Genomic DNA, 22,348 nt, shown 5'->3' with positions numbered 1-22,348 from the left:
ATACTGTATAAAAATAGGCTTGTAAGTGGCTGAACTTAAATAGGCTTTTTATTAAAAACCTCCTTGTGATATGGCCATGATTTTTAAATCAATTTATTGAAATAGGAAGAATGTGGATTTGTAGCAAAGCCCCCAATTCAAGATTTTGCTTGTAGGAATAACACTTATTTATGGTAGCTTTGCGTGTCTCAGTTTCAAAATTCAGCTTTTGCTGGTAAAGCCAAATCTAGTATTTAAACAAAATTGTTTGGTAAATGAAAAGCAGTCTCCTGCTAACATTGTTTCACTCTGTAGATGCCACATTCCCTGTCTTGTGAAATAATCTTTCATTGATGTTCCTCACAGTGTGGTTTGTCAGCAATTGGCTACAATTTCAATTGCCTAATGGTTACTGTGATTGGAATCAAGCTGTTGTCTTTAAAATTAACCGATGTGTTTTGGGTAACTTTTTTCATGCTACAGTCTGTGTAATGTAAACTGCACATATCTTTTCAGCATGTGTGAATTGTAGAATCATGCTGGTTGGAAGGGATTTCCATTTATTCCAGCTCCTCAATAGCAGCTCCAGTTGGAGCAGCTTGCTCAAGTCTGGTTTTGTATATCTTCAAGAATGGAGATTCCACGTCATCTGAGACCTACTCCAATGTTTGACAATCCTCATAGGTTTGGGGTTTTTTGTTTTGGTTTTTTTTTTTCCTTTCCTTTATTGAGCTGGAATTTACTGTGTTCCAAATTGTGTCTGTTGCCTCTTGTCCTTCCACTGGGCAGAAAAAAAGTGCAACCCCATCTGCTGAGTACTTGCAGGAATACCTCTGTGTATATCATAGTTATACAAGAAGGGAACCAAGAAGAGGATGAAAAGTTGGGTGATAAGGTGGGTTCTACCAGAAGAGGAAAAGAGAATATCTAAAATGCTGGTGCTGCTGTCCATGCTTTTGACTTTCTGATGCAGTTTCATGCTATCCCTGTTTGGAATACATTAGGAACATTATTAGCAGAAAGTGGATTTCTTTCAAGACTCAGAAGGGGGTACCATAGTAACATCTGTGAAAATTAATTAACTGAAAGGGGACGTACCAGAGGATACAGACTCTTAGAGAAAGCAAGGAGACTTTGGATACCAACATGAGGCCTGACGAATGAGTGAAGTGAGTTCAGGGAGGTAGCTTGTATTTATTGTTTTTATGTTCTTGTGGAAGCTCGATATTCTCCCTCCCCTCCCTGGCACATCTTCTGATTGTAGCTCTGAATACATGATAAGAAAAGGAAACAAAAGAACTAGCTCTCAAAGCATCTTAAAAACCTAGTTGGCCATAAAAAGCCCATGAAATTAAGTAAGCTATTGTGTTCTGGCAACCAGGTAGAATTTCTGGTTATGTATTACCAAATCAATTAATTGCAAACAAAAATTTGTCACAACCAAGGCCATAAAAATAAAATACATTGGAGATCTGAAATACTCTTTGAAAGCAAGATAGTAATTAGTTGGCCCAACTAACTGATTTTTAAGCCAGATATGGGAGGTAAAGTGGAAATAAGAATGGTACAAAAGGCATTTCTTGATCCCCCCCCAATTTTTTTTTTTTTTTCCCCTTCTTGTGCTGTTTCAGAAAAGTTTTGAGCAGATGCCTTTTCTATGCCATAGAATCGTAGAATCATTTAGGTTGGAAAAGTCCCTTAAGATCATTGAGTACAACCGTTAACCTAACACTGCCAAGTCCACCACTAAACCATGTCCCTAAGCACCGTGTCTACACGTCTTTCAAGTACCTCCAAGGATGATGACTCAACCACTTCCCTGGGCAGCCTGTTCCAATGCTTGATAACCCTTTCGGTGAAGAAATTTTTTCTAATATCCAATCTAACCCTCCCCTGGCGCAACTTGAGGCCATTTCCTCTTGTCCTATCACTTGTTACTTGGGAGAAGAGACTGACACCCACCTCGCTACAACCTCCTTTCAGGTAGTTGTAGAGAGCAATAAGCTCTCCCCTGAGCCTCCTTTTCTCCAGACTAAACAACCCCACTTCCCTCAGCTGCTCCTCATAAGACTTGTTCTCTAGACCCTTCACCAGCTTTGTTGCTCTTTAGATGCGCTCCAGCACCTCAACTTCTTTCTTATAGTGAGGTGCCCAAAACTGAACACAGTATTCGAGGTGCGGTCTCACCGGTGCCAAGTATAATGCTTGCCATGATTGCCTTCAGTATCATACAGCAGCCATAATCACCACTGCCTCTAAAATTTTTGGCTATTTTTAGTGCACTGTTTCTACATTTGTATCTTCAGCTACTCAACAGTTCGCCCTGCAGCCTTTTGGTATCTGTAAGCTATGATGAATGGTATACAATTCTCTTGAGGGTGGTGACAAACCACTCCTGAAACAAACTGATCTAATTTGGAGAGATTCTCATAGGAAAAATGTAATGGTACTTGTGTTCTCCCCTCCACTCCCCCTTGTTTAATGTGAACAAAATAAATCCGTGCTTTCTGTCAGTGGCCTTTGGTTGAGGTATCAGATACCTGAAAGACTGATTAGGAGAAGGGAAGACATAGCTTAGGAAATGATTTTCTGAGCTTCTCTGGTGGTAAAAAGGCTACTTGGCAAGCAGAGATGGGAGGCATGATGTATTAGAGGCAGTGCAACAAGACTATTTAGTAGAATGTCTACATTAGATGGAAAAAAGGAAGGATTGCCATTGGCTTTGGAAATGAAACCGAGACCTCATTTTATTGCTCAGTGAACAAACGTTACACAGTATTACAGAGGGATCCCAGTTCAATTCTCAGTACCATACTCCCCTCTGCCAACATGTTATCAACATACCCTTACCAAAGTCACTGTTTTTGTCACAAATACTATGTAAAATACAAAGTGTAACAGTAACAGGAATATTACATTCTGTGAAATCCATCCTTGTCTCAAGGCACTACCGGCTCCTTTTCAGCCAATCAGATGCATATTCAAGGGTCATGTTGCATCTTCTTATGCAGTAGATGTATCACTCCTTTCTCCTCTTTAGACACCGTTTAGAATTTCACCTGTCAGGCTAAAGGTAGAATCCTTCAGAATGAATATTGTCATTGCAGTTCTGCCACTGAATATGTGCCTTTCCAGGAAAAATGCTAATGTTTTCACAAAGTCCTATTTTTAAAAGAGTGCTTTTTGCACCTTCCTGCCCAACCGTGTTAATATTGATGGTATTCTTTTTTTAACCATAGAAAAGTACTCCTTTCCTTTCTATGCTTAAGATTGACTTAGGAAGGCAGAACTGCTATATGTCTCTTTCCTCTTGATCGATCATTTTAGAAATTCCACTGTCTTAAAATGTTCTTTTTCCTGCACATTACAGTTGCAGTTCTGTGCAGGAGGTCATGTTTTTAGTGGCTCTTTATATGTGATGATAGCTATTTACATTATATTTTCCTTCAAGTAGATGATGTGGTGGTGACTGATAGTAGTCTGGGGTTGCAAACTTCCGGAGGGCAATCATTCCATTTTGCCCCATTGTCGTATGATTTTGATTTTGTTGTCAGTGGTGTTACATGGCAGTCATGTTTGGCATGAACGTAATCTGAGTGGTGTAAGGAGATTGCTGATTGTGCTATAACTGTAACAGTGAATGATCTTATAACTTGGTGTTTTTTTTCACAGACCCAAAAGCACCACTCAGCACTGTGCAGCTGGTCAATCAATGCTTGCGGCAGTTGGTGATTTTTGTGCACCATCTGTATCATGCATCCTTTCTTCTTGATTATCTTGTCTTCATTTCAGCGTGATTTGGTAGTTGTTGAAGTCAAACAAATATGGAAAAATGATGTATGCTATTGTTATATGTGTATAACACTCATCTGAGAAGAATTCATGTTTCTTCTGGAGGGCGGCAGAATGAAAACTGATGTGGTGAGCCACAGGTATTTTAGAAAGGGGACACTAAAAAGCTACAAATGAAGTTGTGGGAAGTGGACTCTGAGTTTTCATTATTCCCTGAATGCTGTGATTAGCATCCCACAGAGCATTGTAAAACAATCCATTAGTCATATCTTAGGCAATGGTAAAGAAGGCTCTCGAATGTCAACTGCATTGTGCACCTTTCTGTGGTTTACAAGGTTTTGTGAACAGGAGCCAGAATATTTACAAAAACAAATATATATATGCTGTGATGTGCCACTATTAGCAGCAGTATGACAACTGGTGCTTTCTGGAATAAAACTTTTTCTAATGTAGCAATACTATTAGAATAGGTACCTAAGTTATTTTGCTTAAAATATTTTATGATGTTTGTATTTCTGTGTTACTAAACCATTTCTATTCTAAATTAACATCCAGGTTAAAGGTCCTTACACTAATTTTGTCCCACTGGTTCCATTCAAACAATTCATCTAGTTGTTTTCAGTCTGCTTATCTCCATGTTTTCTTACTGTTTTACAATGTTGTTTCCTGATTTTCCTGGGATATTCCAGAAAACTAATTTGCATATACCTGGAATCTCTGTTTTTCAATTCATAATTGTTGCTATTACTAATAAATAATTCTTAAAATGTGTTATGATATGAAATTATTTGTATGATGAATCTGAATAATTAAGCTCTGTTGGAGGGGAAAAGTTAATTAATGCTGATACTTCTGAAGTTATTTTGCAAAAACTGAAAATCGAACATTCATTCTACATCAGTGCTTCACAATATATTTGAAATGGTACATTTCTGAAAACTGCTTCTGTTCTGAAGCATACACTTTAAGTCAAAAGTAATGGCATTTACATGTACTCTGAACATACTACAAAATCACTAAATCAGAACTATTCAAGTGATCCCTAGATTTTTCAGCTAGCAGTTTATATTTAGTTTTGGCTGTTCAGTACAATAGCAGTATTCCAGGGAATGTTGCTAGGATTTGACCAGTGTAAAATAACCTCTGAGTTTGGGAGCATTTTACAGCAACATATATTAGAGTGGATTATTATTTTGATGTCTCACTAGGGCAGGGAGCATAGCACAAAGCAAGGTCAAGAAAAAGGAAAACTCCATCTCTGTTCAGAAAATTGGTGGAATGCAATTCATGCATTTGTCGTGGTTTAACCCCAGCCAGCAACTAAGCACCGCACAGCCTCTTCCCCCTCCCCGCTCCCAGTGGGGTGGGGAGGAGGGAAAAAAAAAAAGTAAAACTCATGGGTTGAGATAAGAACAGTTTAATAACTAAAGTAAACTAAAATACACTACTAACTAAGAATAAGAATAATAATTGTAATGGAAAGAAATATAACAAAAAAAGAGACATAAAATCCAAGAAAAGACAAGTGATGCACAATGCAGTTGCTCACCACCCACTGACCGATGCCAGAGCAGCGATCCACTCCTCCTGGCCAACTCCCCCATGTTTATATACTGGGCATGACGTTCCATGGTATGGAATACCCCTTTGGCTAGTTCAGGTCAGCTGCCCCGGCTCTGCTCCCTCCCAGCTTCTTGCACACCTGCTTGCTGGCAGAGCATGGGAAACTGAAAAGTCCTTGGCTTAAGATAAGCGCTACTTAGCAACAACTAAAACATCAGTGTGTTATCAACAGTATTCTCACACTAAATCCAAAACACAGCACTATACCAGCTACTAAGAAGAAAATTAACTCTGTTCCAGCCAAAACCAGGACAGCATTCTAATGGCTTCAGAGAGTATCTTAATAACATATGCTCTCCACCCCTCACTCTGCCTTTATTTCTTCCACGTGCCTTTTTGGAGCAATGATCTTTCAGGCTTGAACTCTGCAAATCCCTCATATTTGGCAGTACTTGAGGAGTTTCCCCATTTGCCTTATATCAAAGGATTGCTAATTACCTGCATTTCATTTATTCCATTGCATCAGCTTTTTCATAATTTAGTAACGGTTGTGAACATATCATCTGGAGGTGGGGTTGATGGCAGAGAGCATGAGATCTTTTCCTAGTGCATGCAAATATAATCAGTACATTTTGTGTGATTTCCTAAAATATATGGATTTGCTCTAGCTCTGTAAGTACTGAGACTCAAAACAGGCTGTAAAGAAGCATCACAAGAATTAATTTAACTGATAATTTGATACAGAAAATAATCAGAACTTTGTTGCAATTTAGTACTTCTATACATGTATGCTTCTTCCAAATCTCCTTTTCCTGTAGACACTCACTAAGTCATTGCCAGCTACTTCTGTTAGTGTCTTGTATTTCAACAGGATCTTAATCTGTGCCATTTCTTTAGCGACCTTAAAAGCATGTTATGTGCCCATATACACACAGGAAAGGTTGGGGTTTTTTTTTGTTTGTTTGGTTTTTTTCATTTTTAATCTATATTCTTTTTAGCAGGCATAGTATAAACAAATGCTTTTTCCTGTTTTCTTTTTTGTTCACACCTAAAGTATTTTTTCTGAAATATGATTTATTCTGTTACTCTGCTTAATGCTCTAACTTCTTTTAATTTCAGTCTAATTCCTGGCGTGTTATGATGAGTGATCAAGTGTTTCTTTCATCTAGAAAGATTGTTGTGTTTATCAATTGATTATCTTTCTTCAGCAGCTAAATTGCTCAGTGTGACTGCTTGTTCAGAGTTCTTCAAGGCAAGAAGAATTTTGCCATTTTTTTCCCCCCTGTTCCTCTGGACCAGTTCATGCAGTCAAATTGTGGAAAGGGTTCTAGGTTTTTCTGTTGTGTAGTGATTTTTTTGTTGTTGTTGTTTTCTGTTTTTTTTTAATCTTTCCCCATCTGTCATTTAATTATACAAGATTAAGGAATAAACTGTAAAAGACGTTTTTCCTAAGCAAGCAGGGAAGACAAATTATTTTGTAACAAACTAAGAACCAGGTCATTGGTAAAATTTTATTTTATTTTATTTTTTAATATCAAATATGAGAATTATTTTGGGATCATTTTGGTAGAACTGGTTGCAGTGCACAGCGTTTGGGGGAACCTGATGTTTTTCTTTCTTTATTGTCAGAATAAGTTGATTTCCGCCGCCCTTCACTTTATTATTGATAATGGTCTCCTGAACATTTTAAAACGATCTTCATTTCTAGATTCATCAGAACTATGAACATGTAAAGAATGTTTTGATGGTGTGTGATTGTAATTATTTATTGGGTTTCATGCTGTTTTATTTATATCCTAACGTTCAGCAGTTTTGGTCTGTAATACACTTTTTTGTCAAGCAGAGAAAATCTGAGAGAATGGGACAGGAGAGAAGAGAAAGCATAACACTTAAAACAATAAAATGCCCCAAACCAACAAACAAGCAAATTAACAAAAAACCTAAGAAAAAAAGCTTATGCCAAACTGTTCCAAAAGCCTATATTGCATGTGGGAAAGTTTCCTCAACAGAACTGTGAAATGATGGCCCACGCTGCTCCCTGGTAATGTACTTCTTTCATAGGATATAGCTTTATCTTAGTTGGCTATAGTTCTATACTAGGACAAAATCCTATTCATATGTATATATAGAACTGACTTTGTTGTGTAACTATTGCTTATATTGGTCTCTGCACCAGAAAAATAGAAGGTGGTGTATTTAATAGAACCTTATTTTAAAAGAATTCCAAAGCTGGTCTTTGAGGCAAAAGATTTGTAAGTTTAACTTCTGTACCAAGCAAATCTGGAGAAACTGTGGAAAAAAAAGAGTTATTCATAAGAAGAAATTATCTGGAAAGCAGAGTCTCTTGAGTTTTTCTGAATAGAATCTGTATAGGAAACTTTAGCATTATGTTTGGTTCTAAATAATCTTGACATAAAGTTTACAGTTTAAGTGTCCTTTTTTAGTGCACTTCTCTAATATAGATTAGGAGTGGAGAAAGTTAGAAATGAGTACATATTGAGATTTGGGAAGATGTCTTCCTGTGGTCAGATAATGAATAAAAAAAAAATCTGAATGGTACTAAATGAACCTGTGCATATAGCATTTCATGAAGATATGGCTATTTGTGTTACTTAGTACAGTATGTGGAAGCCTTTTGGAATACTATGTGAAAAGACTAAAAGAATTATTTTACACTCCATAAACATAAAGCTGAATTTGGCAGTAAAGAAGTTTTTGCACCCCTCCCCCTACCCCCGCCTTGTTCTGTATTTGGTGGATATTGTTTTATGTGCGCTGAAATAGCAACCAGCAAATTTTTCAGTTTAGTTCAATTTGTTCTGGTTCAGGTTTAAGAAATGTCAAAATACTGCTTTAGGTTCATTTCTGATTCAAGGAAAACTAAGATTTTGGGTGAGTTTTTAGATGGAGTTAAATTCAACTCACTGCATTAAAGGTGTATTTTGAAACAATGGCCTTGAATGTTCCCATTTTCTTGCTATGATCTTAATATGCATTGCTTAAGAAAAAGAACTGTAAAGCACGATTTTGTCTGGCAGTTGTTGCTGTTTATTGCACATATTTCTTTTTATGTATTGTAATATGAATATTCTAATAATATTTTTTAAAGCCTGTTCTGGCTTTTGACAACACATAAATGTTTTTATACTTATGCATAACCGAGTTTCTTTAAAAACTTATTATTATTTAGTAATCTGAAACAAATGAAAACATTCTGTTTGTAGATCTGGTTGTCAGTACACCATTATTTTTGCTAGCATCAGGAATCCCTTTTGCAGTTTGGAAAATGTTAACAGATTCATAAAAAGCAAATCAGGATAGTGGTTTTTTTTAAAAATACCGGAGTTGAATTTTTGATCACCCAATGCTATTTTAGACTTCCGTCTACCATCATTGCTATAAAAAACAAGGTATACTGATATATTTACAATACGTATTCCATCGCATGTGTGTTTTTAAAAGTTTTAACTTCTTGTGTGTGACTAAAATAAATGAAGATCCCCAAACTCAAGTTTTTTGGGGTTAATGAGAACTGGATCTAAAATCTTTTATTTCTCTCTGGAGCCACCTATGCAAATCACAGTGAGATAAACTCAGTATACGTAATTTCTCTTCCATCCATTGTTGCATAGAGAGTTTTTCCTAGAGAAATCTTATGAAATATATTAATAAATATTTAGACCATTTGTAAATGATTCTGTATAAAAGTACGAAGTACCGTTTCTTGTATATGCCAATTAAAGGACTTTTTTGTGATGTTATATATATTTCTGTGAAGTAACAAGTGACAGTTTGCAATCAGAAATTATATGCCCATCACTCCCTTTTTTCCAAAGGAAAACAAAAATACTCTGCCAAATATCTGGTATTTGAAAGTAAGTTTCTGAAAATCATTAGCTAACAAAAATACCCTGGGCTACTGCAGTAGTAGGATGTCGTGATATTGCATGAATTTTTTCATACATGCCTGGTTACATTTCTCTTCACTCTCTTTCCCTCAGTGTTGCTGTCTTTAATATAGATTCAAAATGTATTTAGTAAATAGATAACAAAATTCACCTGGCTGTCATATTCAGGTAGCTTCTTTTTGGTTTTGTTTATTTAAGAAAGCTTACGTCAGTTTTGACCTCCTGATATATGGACACTGATGTCCATCATCACTTATACTTCTGAAGAGTGATGGTTATAGTGTGAAGTAGAATATCTTGCCACCAGTCCTGTAAATATTTTAAACTGCTAAAGTATTACACTGACCGTAGCAAAAGACTTAACATTCACTTGTGTTGAGCAGATACTGTGGTAGAGAAAGGTAGGACAGCAATGACAGAAGTGATCAGTAGTGCCACTCTAGGTAAAAATAAAAAAGCACAACATTGTCATTTAATCTAGGTGTTATAGTTTAATGAAGGAATTTAGCACTTTTTTATTTTGTTCTGAATTTAAAAAGAAGAAATATCACAAAATTGTGACACATTTTCTGAAAGAAATTGTGTGAGTGTTCCTTTTGTATACAAGATGTTTAACTACATAAAGGAAAAGGCTAAGATTCTACTCCAAATAAATGCAGTGGCAGCTACTAACAGTCTTGAAGTCATTTATGTGGTATTAATCAACACCTGAAAAGGTGGCTTAAGAAACCATAAAACTGTTTTTTAGAGGAACTAATTATCATAGCATTTTCAACCTCAGGTGAAATTGTTGTTGCTCAGCATGTCAAAAACTGGATCCACTCTACAAATGTGTTCAAATTAGTATTACATTTCATTTCAAGTTGATGCCTTTATGAAAAATCTGAAAACAGCAGATGTATGTGGTCCAAGTTTATTCAAGTTTGAATAAACTATGAGCAGAAGAGGCAGAGTTAGATTCACATCTGAGATACTGTAATGATATGCTTAGATATTTTGCTTCTGATGTCTTTACAAGTTGATGTTTACAAGTTATGTAGGTTGAGAACAAGAAGATTGTAAAATACAATTCAGTCAGAATTTTGGTGGCTGTTTGATTCAGTCTTTATAAAAGCATATGTATCTGCAGAAGGCAAAAGCCTTTGGAGAACTGGTATATCTGAAAAGTTCAATCAAGCATAAGGAATCCTTTCTAAAGAAAGAATTCCAGTGCTTGTTATATTGGTAGTATTGTGTTAAAAGTGTGGTGATGGATGGAGGGTGGGGAGAAAATCAGTTACCACTTCATCAATGTTATTTGTCTAATTTTCAGTTTCTGTTTCTCCATGTACTGCACTTCTGGGATATTTGAATAGCAGACATCAAGAACTTTTAGAATCTAAAGCGCATAGTGTTCCCTGAACTTTGAAAACAAGTTTTAGTATCTTAATGTACTTCCCCCCCCCCCCCCCCGACAGACTTGAAATACAATGCTTTATGATTACTTAAATTTTAAATGAAGCCTGTGGGTTTTGATGTTTTGGCAATCTCAATCTTTTACTATATAACGTGATTAGAAAATAGGCTAGGCACTATCGCATGGAGTATGCGGTGTTGGTATTCTGTGTTTTGTTTTTTTTTTTTTCCCCCCAAAAGTGAATTTAGTAAATAGTTTATTTATTTGACATCACTTACACAAATGCATGTTAATAAAATAGGAAAATGAATAGTTCTCCTCCAAATTGAAGACTGAATATCTTTCTGAAAAGATTAGAAATAACTCATACCAGTTTTGGAAAATTAAAATGTGTGAAATCATGTAGGTAGTCAGGGGTTCTGTTTTGTTTGTTTCTGAGAATTCTTGTATCTTGATTGCAGCTGACACTTCGGGTATGTATGGATGCTTCTGTGAATGCCAGTTGCAGGATCAGGATCTAAGTTAGGGGTGCAAAGCAGGAACAATAAGTCCTTTGAATACAGAAGGACTGAATTATACCAGCAGCAGCACGTGACACCCTGTGAGCACAGTTTTATTACACTGTTTTGAAAAGTGCAGTCTGCCTATGCTTTAAATAGTAAATGGTGTGATTTGTAAATTAAAACATGAACACAAAGTGTTCACATGCACAGATTTCATTAGGATATAAAAATCACAGAAATAGAAGTTTACCTCTTGTAAGTCAGGAGGCCAAGTAATCCATCCTTCCTGCTCAAACATGGCATCAATTTGTATGTATGCTTATTTTATTATGATGAACAGAAGTATTTGATTCATCTGCAAGGGACTGCATGCCTGCAGAAAGGACATTTTAAAGCTGACCATAGGAACTGTTTAAGAAGAATTAGCGATGTTTCAAACATTCAGAGTATATTATAATGTCAGTATTTTTTCTGTACTACTTGATGTTCTCAGATTGCTTCTGTGTTTCAAAGGATATAATTTTTTTGGAAACTATACTGGTTGGAAACAAACAATTACAAATTTTCTTTTATCTTGTTTTCTGAATAGCCTGCTTTTTGGAGCCGTTAACTGTGTTTGTCCTAACAATGCCCTATTATTTCATAGAAGAGCATAGTAATTATTGCATTTACAGAACTAATTATTGGGATTTTTCAATCAATTTGCTATGAGGAATGGCTAGCTCTCTGATTAGAATAAAATTATCAGAGAAAATGTGTCTTGTAATAGTTTGTTTCCTGTAAGCCCTGATACTTATAAATAAGCCATTTTATAAACTACAGGTGAAAAGTTAAGTTTCGTGTTTTATTTTAACATCCAAACAACTTTCGTAACATTTCTTCTGTAGAAATGCTTAGGCTGTATGATGTCCCCTCATCTTTCTCTGGTTTCACATGACTGGTCACACATTGTGGCTTCTTTCTTTCTATGGTTTGCTGCTGCTTTTCATAAAAAGAAGAGTGTGAAAGAAAGTGGTCTTAAAAGTAAAATTTATTTTCTCTGCTAACTTTTAATCTCTATTAGCATTGACAGAGTAAGACTTAGTTTTGCAAGAGGGCCGTAAACTCTCCAGCAGTGTGCGTTTGTTGTATATCTGCAGAATTCCACTCATGCTGCCTACTTCCAAATACATATACATGCACTATATATCATTCCAGCCAACTCCCTTATAATTACTTTTGAAATTGTTACAACAAAAATAGTCTCCCTAACTTTGGTGCTTCAGAAGTTCATGATCATTATATTTGGTATATTGAAGACTCTAAGAACCATATCAAAGCTCTATCAGAACGGGCTGAATTCTGTGGCAGTGTTGATTTACTGTATTTTGTTGCAATTTACTTCACTTTTGTTCTTCACTTATCTGAATAGATTTTCAGCAATGACCATGGCTACATAAGGTCTAGACAGAAACAGTCGGTTGTAAAATTAATTTGATCTGAGCTTTTGTCTGAAAAGCTTTCCTGTCCTTCTCAAATGTCAGTAGCAGTTACCTGTGGAAGAAGTGGAAGCCAGCAGCCATGATCCTTCTAGCTTACTTTCTGAGCTTCCAGAACCTGCGTCATTCTAAGACAGATGCAGTATAATATTCATGGATGGATTTTTCTAGCAAGAATATATAAGTCTATTTTTTAACATATCCAATTTTTTAAACTCAAACACATTTTAATTACAGTGAATTTCACAATTTAATAGTGCCTTCTGAAAATCCAAATATGTGACATCAACCAGGTCTCACTTAATTTCATGCTAATGTAATTGTTCATAAAACTTAGTCACCTTCTGAGGCATGATTTCCCTCACAAAAATAATCCTGATTATTTCCCAGTATCTGGTGTTTATACATGTGCCTACTATTTCTGATATGTATTGTAGTTTCCTCTTATTCACCTGATGTAGAAGTCATATTTACTGATCTGTTGTTTCTCAGGTCCTTCTTAGAGCCTTTTTGAAAAACGCATGGTCATATTCTATTCCCTTGCTATGGAACCTTAAGTGATAAAATACTGTGAAACTCTTTAACAGTTTTGTGTTACTTACTTGAGTTCTATTAGAATAGGTATGTGGACAGTTTTCACAGTTTGGTCCTGATGATTTGTTATTGGTCATTTTACTGACATTTCAAGCTGCAAGAATTCTTTTATCATCTTCTTTGTGAAGAAAGATTTCAATGTAGGGATCAATTTAACTTCCTTCCTAGTAACTGCTAATGCATGTACTTCATTTAGCTTTCCTGCTGTAGTCCTGTATTTAAATTGTGCTGTTACAACTCAAACATCATTTGGCCCTACAGAATCTCTGTCAAGTCTTTTAGTTCTATTGTGCTTTTAAAAAGTTTTGCTATAGCTTTTATGCATGTAAGAATTTGCATCTCAAAAACTCTGTAGCCTACCAATTTAGTGTCTTCCAATTAAGCTTCATCACCACCTCTCTGCTTGGTTTATATGTGTCACAGGGAGCAAAAACTATGTTGTTATAGTCTTTTATAAAGCAGCTTAAGTTGTACTCCAAAGACTTCTTTTCTGCTACTTCCTGTGTTGTTTCTGGGAGTGGGTGTGGACCACTGGTTCCTTCCCAGTGTTTTCTAAAAGACTGTCTAGTTTTGTTATAAAATCCTCTGTCTTTGCATTCAGCAGTCATGAAGAGCCTTCACTAATGTTAAACAGCTTGGTATCTTATACGGGTGATATTTTACTGCCTCACTGTTATAACCTGCCTTCTTCTATCTTTTAGAATCCCTGTCATCAAAAAGTTAATCTCCATGTAAGAATGATGTTGGTATCATCTACTATCAGATTTATGGGACCATTTCTGTCTCAAAGTTTTCTTTCTTCTCATTGCCCCTTGACCTATAAACCCAGAAATGGAGTTGCTCAAGGTCTTTAAAAGTCTGTTCAGTGTACTTCTCTGTCTAAAATCTTCTGATTTTAGCAAAACCAACTTCAAAAAACAGTACTTCACTTCTGAACACCTCAAGGTAGATAATCATGTATGTAATGTTTGGGGCATTAGGGGGAAGCTCCTGCCCTCCACGTAGCTTCTGCTGCCGTTTGTTTCAATTGTAAGTTTGCAATTTTCAAATGGGGGTAGTAGACTGATTTTATAGTTTTCTTGATTCATTGTTGCTTTTTGATTTTGTGAATAACTCAAGGAGTAGAGATGTAGATCCTTTGTCCTCCTCCCTTCCTGTGGAGCTGAACTCTAATGCCATCCAGACTCCCCTTTACCTTTCTAGGTTGTTCTGTCCTGAGACTCACTTTGCTGAAACAAAGATCCGTCAGACTGGCACTAGATTTATTATCTGTGGCTGGGCTTTAGCCAGACTATTCAGCAAAAGAGTTCCTGGAGCGGGTGACTCCTGCAGGAGGTTGCTCAGAACCATGGAGAGCTCTTTCGAGTACCAGCGTGGGGAATAACGGGCATCTTTTATTTTTTCTTGATACGGTTGCTAAAATTAGGCTGAACTATTCAGAAATAAAGGAAGTTGAAGGGAAGGGCTAAAAAACCCCTACACGGAAAGTAGGAACAAGAAGATAATATCTGGTATAAAAGAGAGTAGATGGAAAAAGCCTAACTTGCAAGTTCAAGTAGTTGTGAGATACTACTGGAGGGCTGCTAAACATAGGAGCAGCTGGCCATGATATAGTCACATCCTTATTACAAAGTGTTCACCACAAAGGAAAATACTGCTTTTTTCCCAAATAATGAGCCTATATGCAATGATTCTATGAATTTAATGGCTTTCTTTGTGGATAGTATTGCAAGCTTGCCTAGGAAACAGTAAGAAAAACACATGATTGTAGGTTTTTCCTAGTGCTTGACCTTTCTAAAAAGGATATTTCAAACCCTGGATGATGTTCCTTGTTACCACTCTGAAATACTTGAATGGGATTTCACTAGAATTACATGTGAGAAAATATGCAAATTTAGCTTTTAAGTCCTTTTTTACTATACAATATTCATACTGTTTTAATAATTACAGACTTTATATAACAAATTAATTGGTCTTATTTTTAGAATGTTTAGTTTATGAAATCAAATATTCATTGTTAAAAACAATTCAAACAACTTCCTTTTGTTTCTGTTGATAAAGTTATATATATATATACACACACACACAGAGACACACACACAAACTCCATCTTGCATATTAAAGAAAATAGCTCACTAGTTAAGGCTGATAGTTTCTAACCCTCACCATGGTTTGACAGCAAATTTATGAATTAGTGATAGTTATGTTATAAATAAAAATGGGAATTCTGATTAACAGTGTGATCTTAATACTTGACATAAAAGGAGTTAAACAAAAAGCTAATACCTTCAAAGGTGTTTTAAACTCCGTAAGTTTTAAACTTACCTGTCATTTTCCCTTAATAATATGTCACACCAATTTTGAGAGGAAAAGCTGTTGGCAGCTTTATGTGAGGTTTTGACTTGCAACTTTCACAGTCCTGTTTTATTCATAGCCTTACTATTGTACAAGGTACTTTGAGTTTTTCAGTTCCTTCACTTTTATTTAAAAGAATAGATCTTAGATCAGCAGTGCACTTGAGCCATGGTGAAGGTCAGATACAGGAAGCAATCAAGTTTTGGTGGCATGGAGCTCTATGAAAGCTGTAAACCAGTGTAAATTAGAAAGCGTGAACCTATATGCTAATGCACCTAATTTGCTTCCCATACTTGAATTAGCTCATTAGATCTCTTGTCCTGGTTTCGGCTGAGATAGAGTTAACTATCCCAGCCGAAACCAGGACATCTCTTTATTGTGCTCTGTAGTGTGTAAAGTTCTGTGTCCTGAAGTAAGTTTTTTATCTGTGAAAATAGAATAGTGTTTAAAAGAAAATTAGAGTGCCAAGGGGAATTTTTACAGGTTAAGATACATATTTTGTGGCACAGTGGAATTAAACTTAAGGCAAATATTTCTTTATCATATGGCAACGTTAGTATTTACAATCTTCAATAAAATTTGTCTTGTTCTAATGAAAGCACTGTAGAAAACACAGTTCAATTTAAATTAGAAAATGGTGGTACAAAGCAAGTCTGATTATTTAGATAATGATCACTTCAGACATTCTTTCCCTGATGTGGCCCACTCAAAATTGTATTCTGGCATTTCTATTACTGGGTTGTCAAATCACCCAGTCTCCAAGCCTCCCATGTGTACCAAGGAAGGCTTTTAGCTCAGTTCTGTGACTCTTTTTTTTCCAGCTTCTGAATACTATATAGCCTTGACTATGCTTTGAGTTTGCAAAACCTGGTTGCAAATATCACTCCAGTTTTCTTATGGCTGCCAAGTGTCATGCATTTTTGCATAACTATTACAAACTTAGCAGCTCTCTCATCTGCCTGTTTTTCATCTTGATTTATAAACATCCATCTGAGTCGTGAACAGGCTGATGTTAAGTTTCTTGGTTATTAGATTTTGCATGTTGCTTTGATGCCAGCCAAAAGAAGAAAGATCTTGCCTCTGATCTTACTTCTGATGTTTGCAGCCATTAAGGAATGACATGGGGACGCTGGTGGAAAAGAAGATTAGTGGAGAGCTTCAGCACCAACAAGAATGGAAAGATCAAATATTAGCTAAAGGTTGTCCATCTTTTTTGTCCTGCTCTGTTCCTTCCCCAAGGCACCTAGATTATGCTACTGATAAGAAGCTGTACTTTCCCCAAGCGGAAGAGGCAGCTGTACTTTGGTCCCAGAAAAGCACTGAAACAGAAAGCAAAACATTTATATGTCTGATTCTGATAAATTTGGATTCTAATGCAAAACTATGGAGCAAAGTAACATCTTGGGGGTGGGGGAACATATCAGTACTTTGTGAATTTCTTGGCTGTGGAACCACATGCAGTATGAAAGATGTTACCTTACTTTTGTGTATTCTAAGTGATGTTAGAAAATTAGCTGCTTTCTTCTTTAAGCTTCTAATGAGAAGTTCAGCTTGATGTGAAGAGAAATGTCCAATGAAATTTGGAGAGCATTAGCTTATTTTTACAATCAGGCTTTTTGTGGTTTATGGAGAAAAAAAATCAAAAGTTTGGCCATTGTGGCTAAAAGCTTATCTGAAAGGTTAGCAAGATCAGTAAGCATGTTTGAATACATTTTAACTAGGTCATGCTAGAGTGCCTTGGGGTCCATTCTTCCAGAGAAGTGATGGCAAATCTGTAGCTTACATGCAGTTGTTAGATTTTGTTATGCCTTTGTTTGCAAGTGTAAGAAGCAATTCAATGTCAGAAATCCTTTCTTTTTAACATAAGTTATGTCCTGCTAGCTTCCATAGTCTGTTCTTTTACTGTATTGCTTCCACAGATTCTCGCTCTTCCTATTTTATTTTGGAATGAGGTTTCTGCAAGGTCTGTCAGTACATTATTAACTTATTACTCTGGAGAAAGATCATGCTTGATGTTAGAGTTGATGTTTGAATTTTTGTTATTCATTCTTCACTGTGGCTATATTAGATTAGGGTTGTATGGAGTCAATACAGTAAGTAAACAAGAATAAATAAACCTTTGCTCTTATATAATTGTTCTGTTCATTTGCTAAGATAATTTATATCTAACAAAGACATTTGGTTAGTTCAGATAAGGCAAAAGGTAACTTCTTACTTTGCTGTGTTTCTGGTTAATGTCTTATCTTAATAGTTAAAAGGGACTGTAAAACTGAAGACTGCTTTATCCATTACTTATTAAAATGAGTCCATGTATATAATTTCCGTGGAGAAGTGTATTGTTTCTGCAATTGTATCTTTTATCTTTCTAAAAGAAAAATCACCAGTTACTTTTTGTCTAAGTGTTTGACAGAGAATCTTGCATGTATTTGACAAGTAAGCTGCTCTTTTCCTTTCAAGGTACAATTCCCGCTTTTGTTTAAAATTGCATCAATTGTCAAAAGATTTAGAAATTTCTGTATCTTTTTTCAAGCTTTCAAATGTAATATGTTACAAAAATTGTAAGCACTTGTATTTATTACAGCATCTAAAACAAAGGAGTGCTTAATATTTTCAAACAGTATTTGTTTTTATTGTTGATGTAAGTCTTATATCTAGTTTAAAAAGTTCTGCTTAGTTCTTAACTCCTGTTAAACTGTTCCAAGGTCAGTGTTCTGTGTATACCTTCAGCTTTAAAAACCCAAGTGCTGTGGGTATGGATCTCTCTGAACCACTGCCATTGTGATAACTGAACCACTAGGTGTTCATATAGCATAATTTTGAGAATATTTGGTCTGTGATATTAAAATTACTTAAATTGTTTGGTGTTTTTTGGTCGGGGTTTTTTTTGTTTGGTTGGTTTTTTTCCCCTGATCTCTAACCAGAAGCTATATAGTTGCAGTAGGATTAGTAGTAATACTTAACTTTGTTCTCCATTGCTTTTTTTTTTTAAAATAGAAATAAATTTAATAACTACAGAGGCATGGGACCCTGAATTGGCCATAATTTTGATGTCATTCTGCCTAGGCTTTCTCCTTATAATTAGCTCCTCAAAGGAAACCAAATGTTTTTTTAGTTAAAGTGCCAAGTTTTATTAGAATAACAGTTAGGATAATTAACATTTTAAGTGTTGTAAACTCAGTGAATAGGGAAGACAGAAGAAAAGTAAATTTTTTTTTTAACAACTTTTTCCCTGCCCACATTGTCATTGTGAGTGTACTGATGCTTCCGCTTGGTTACAGTTAATTCAGTAACTTTAAGCTGTGAACTGCACAGTGCCCTCTGATCTGCTGGAGGTTTTTCCTGTTGTGTACAAGGTCAGGTAGCCTGCTCCCTGCTCCTTACCGCAGTTTCTTTGCTTGGGCTGCAAGCTCCTGTACTGGAATTTTCTCGACTGCCATACTGTCCAGTTTCTTGAACCTCCTGGACCTGAGCATAGTCAGGATATCTCCAAGGAATGCAGATTGTCTCTCTCTGGGAGGCCCTACCTGACCCAGTCATCTTAAAGAAACATTAAAATGATTGTGAACATCAAGCAGAATGCTTCCTGCCCCCCTAATACTGTCTGTCAAAAAGAATAGAGGGCACTTCTAAAAAGTATGAAACTATATGCATCTAAAGGTATTACTAGAATTCACAAAAGGCAGGGCTTGGAACAATATGTATGTTGTGTCTAATAAATACTAAAATGAACAAAGAAGAATTTTGTTATGAGAGCCAAGTTATGTTTTTATGTTAAGTTATGAAGAGAGCTTATGTTTTTTGCAAGATAGCAGGAATTTTCTTGAAATTTTGGGAGTTGTGTTCTTCTGCTATGGAATTCTTTTAAAGAGCTATTCAATTTATTTGTATTTTGTTTTGTCCATATCTCCAGACTTGTGATTTCTCCAGTTGCATTAAGAGATTATTCTAGTGACTTTGAATATTTTGATTTAAAAAAAATTTCATTTTCTTTGCAAGGTTTCCTTAACATACTTTTTATAAACAATAACGTACATGAAAGAATATGCATGAATACTCTTCTATTCATTTTATAAAAATTAGAGTAAAAAATAAATATTCCATCCTTGTGTTTTTGTTTTTTTTTTTTCCCCAATTTCAAAGTTTTGACTGGTCATTTGAACAGGGAGTAATGCTTAGAGATGGGGAAACAATTATTTGACAAAACTGCTAAATGGCTGAATTACTTTAATTGATTATGCAGATTTATATCTTGCATTCAAAATTTATAACATCTTTCAGCTGCAAATTTGATAGTATCAGTAAATATTAATGAATTAAACTTCAAACATCATTTTGGGGTTGGCAAATATTAACAAGGGAAACTGGGTCCTGGTGAGACTGGCTTGTACAAGTTACTAAATCAATACAGAGCCTAAAATATTCTTTGATTTAATTCTTTGATTGCTAGATCACATTGTATCTAATCTAGGTATAATGAAAGATGGTATTTTAAAAATACTCCAAGTAATTGATCTTTGTGGAAAATCCATAATTAGTTAAATAAAAGTAGAAAATGTGATATTTTAAGATGAAGAATTAAGTTCTTTCTCAATGGTATGATACAAGGGCAAATCAAAAGGAAGATGTTCTTGTAGAATATGAAACACTTGTGTTTGAATGTGAAACTAAAGGGATCTTCTTTTTTCTTTTAAACAGTTATATATTTCACTGGCTGCTGGACTAGTGGAATTTACTTGTTAACCTCCAAGCCCATGATGCAGTTGTGTTTATTTCCTGCTGTCATGGAGAGGGTAAGCTGTTCTTTAGATGTGTTATGAAGTTATGATATTTAAAAATTTACTGTTATTTATGTGAAAGATAATATACATTGCACATTTGCATGTTATGCATTTTAGAATTTTTTTTTTTCACACTAAGAGCTGTGAAAAATGCTGATTAAATTAAATTCCTGAGGAGTTATGTTATTTCACAGAATCACAGAATAGCTGATTTTGGAAGGTATCTCTGAAGAGCTTCTAGTCCAACCCTGCTGCTCAAAGTAGGGTCAACTGGAGCAGGTTACTCAGGTCTGTGTCCAGTCTCCAGGGATGGAGACTTCACTAACCTTCCCAGCCTGTTCCAGTGTTTGACCAACCTCACAGTAAAAAGTATATTCTTAGGCTTAAATGGAATTTCGTGTTTTAGTTTGTGCCCATTGAATAGAATAGAATATTTCAGTAAGGGACCTACAATGATCGTCTAGTCCAACTGCCTGACCAATTCAGGGCTGACCAAAAGCTAAAGCATGTTATTAAGGGCATTGTCCAAATGGCTCTTAAACACTGTCAGGCTGGGGGCATTGACCACCTCTCTAGGAGGCCTGTTCCAGTGTTTGACCACCCTCTTGGTAAAGAAATGCTTCGTAATGTCCAGTCTAAACCTCCCCTGGTGCAGCTTTAAACTATTCCCATGTGTCCTATCACTGGATACCAGGGAGTTTCCACTTCCCCTCCTCAGGAAGTTGTAGAGAGCAATGAGGTTGCCCCTCAGCCTCCTTTTCTCCAAACTAAACAAGCCCAAAGTCCTTAGCTTCTCCTTATGGGACACTCCTTCCAGCCCTTTCACCAGCTTTGTTGCCCTCCTCTGGACGCATTCAAGGATGTTCACATCCTTCTTAAATTGTGGGGCCCAGAACTGCACACTGTACTCAAGGTGAGGCCGCACCAGCACTGAATACAGTGGGATGATCACCTCTTTTGACTAGCTGGTTATACTGTGTTTGATGCACCCCAGGATGCAGTTTGCCCTCTTGGCTGCCAGGGCACGCTGTGGACTCATATTGAGCCTGCTGTTGACCAGCACCCCCATATCACTTTCTGCAGGGCTGCTCTCCAGTCACTCCTCTCCCACTTTATACTTGTGCCCGGCGTTACTCCATCCTAGGTGCAGAATCCAGCATTTGGACTTGTTAAATTTCATCCCATTAATCATTACCCAATGCTCCAATCTATCTAGATCCCTCTGCAAGGCATCTTGTCCCTCAAGAGAGTCAACAGCACCTCCCAGTTTGGTATCATCAGCAAACTTGCTAATGGTGCTTGCAACTCCTGCATCCAGATCGTTGATGAATATATTGAACAGAACTGGCCTTAGAATTGAACCCTGAGGAACACCACTGGTGACTGGTCTCCAGCCACATGTATGCCCATTCACTACTACCCTTTGAGCTCTGCCCTTCAGCCAGTTCTTCACCCAGCGCACCGTGAAGCCCCTCCTCCCACAGTTGGACAACTTGTCCAGAAGGATGCTGTGAGGGACAGTATCAAAAGCCTTACTAAAATCCAGAAAAACGACATCCACCGCCTTCCCTTCATCCGCTAGGCGGGTGACCTTATCATAGAAGTTAGTTAAACAGGACTTTCCTTTTGTGAACCCATGTTGACTGTGCCTGATAATTGCATTATTCTTTAAATGCCTTTCAATAGTACCCAGTATAGTCTTCTCCATAATTTTTCCAGGAACTGAGGTTAGACTAACAGGTCTGTAGTTCCCTGGGTCTTCCCTCACGCCCTTCTGGTAAGTTGGAATAACATTGGCTAGCTTCCAGTCAGCAGGGACCTCCCCAGACTCCCAAGACCTATGGTAGATGATCGACAGGGGTCCTACCATAACATCCGCTAGCTCTTTCAGTGTTCTGTTGTCTCTATTAATTGTCTCTTGAACTGTCACTGGGCACCACTGACAAGAGTCTTGCTCTGTCTTCTTTACTTCCCCCCATCAGGTATTTTTATATATTGATAT

The 22,348-nt window shown here is 36.4% G+C and overlaps 1 protein-coding gene across 1 annotated transcript in view; it reads left to right on the top strand.

Annotated features, from left to right (window-relative positions):
• FUT8 (fucosyltransferase 8) overlaps positions 1-22,348 on the top strand; it is a 141,204-nt gene that overhangs the window by 33,543 nt on the left and 85,313 nt on the right. The window contains exon 3 of the mRNA XM_050898162.1: positions 20,264-20,358. The gene's annotated coding sequence lies outside the window, so the exon portion shown is untranslated. The remainder of the gene's footprint in view (positions 1-20,263; positions 20,359-22,348) is intronic.

The sequence above is a fragment of the Gymnogyps californianus genome, chromosome 5 (assembly GCF_018139145.2).
Source record: "Gymnogyps californianus isolate 813 chromosome 5, ASM1813914v2, whole genome shotgun sequence".
In the NCBI taxonomy this organism is placed as follows: Eukaryota; Metazoa; Chordata; class Aves; order Accipitriformes; family Cathartidae; genus Gymnogyps; species Gymnogyps californianus.
Note: the sequence above shows the minus strand (reverse complement) of the source record. Positions and strands in the feature narration are given on the sequence as shown.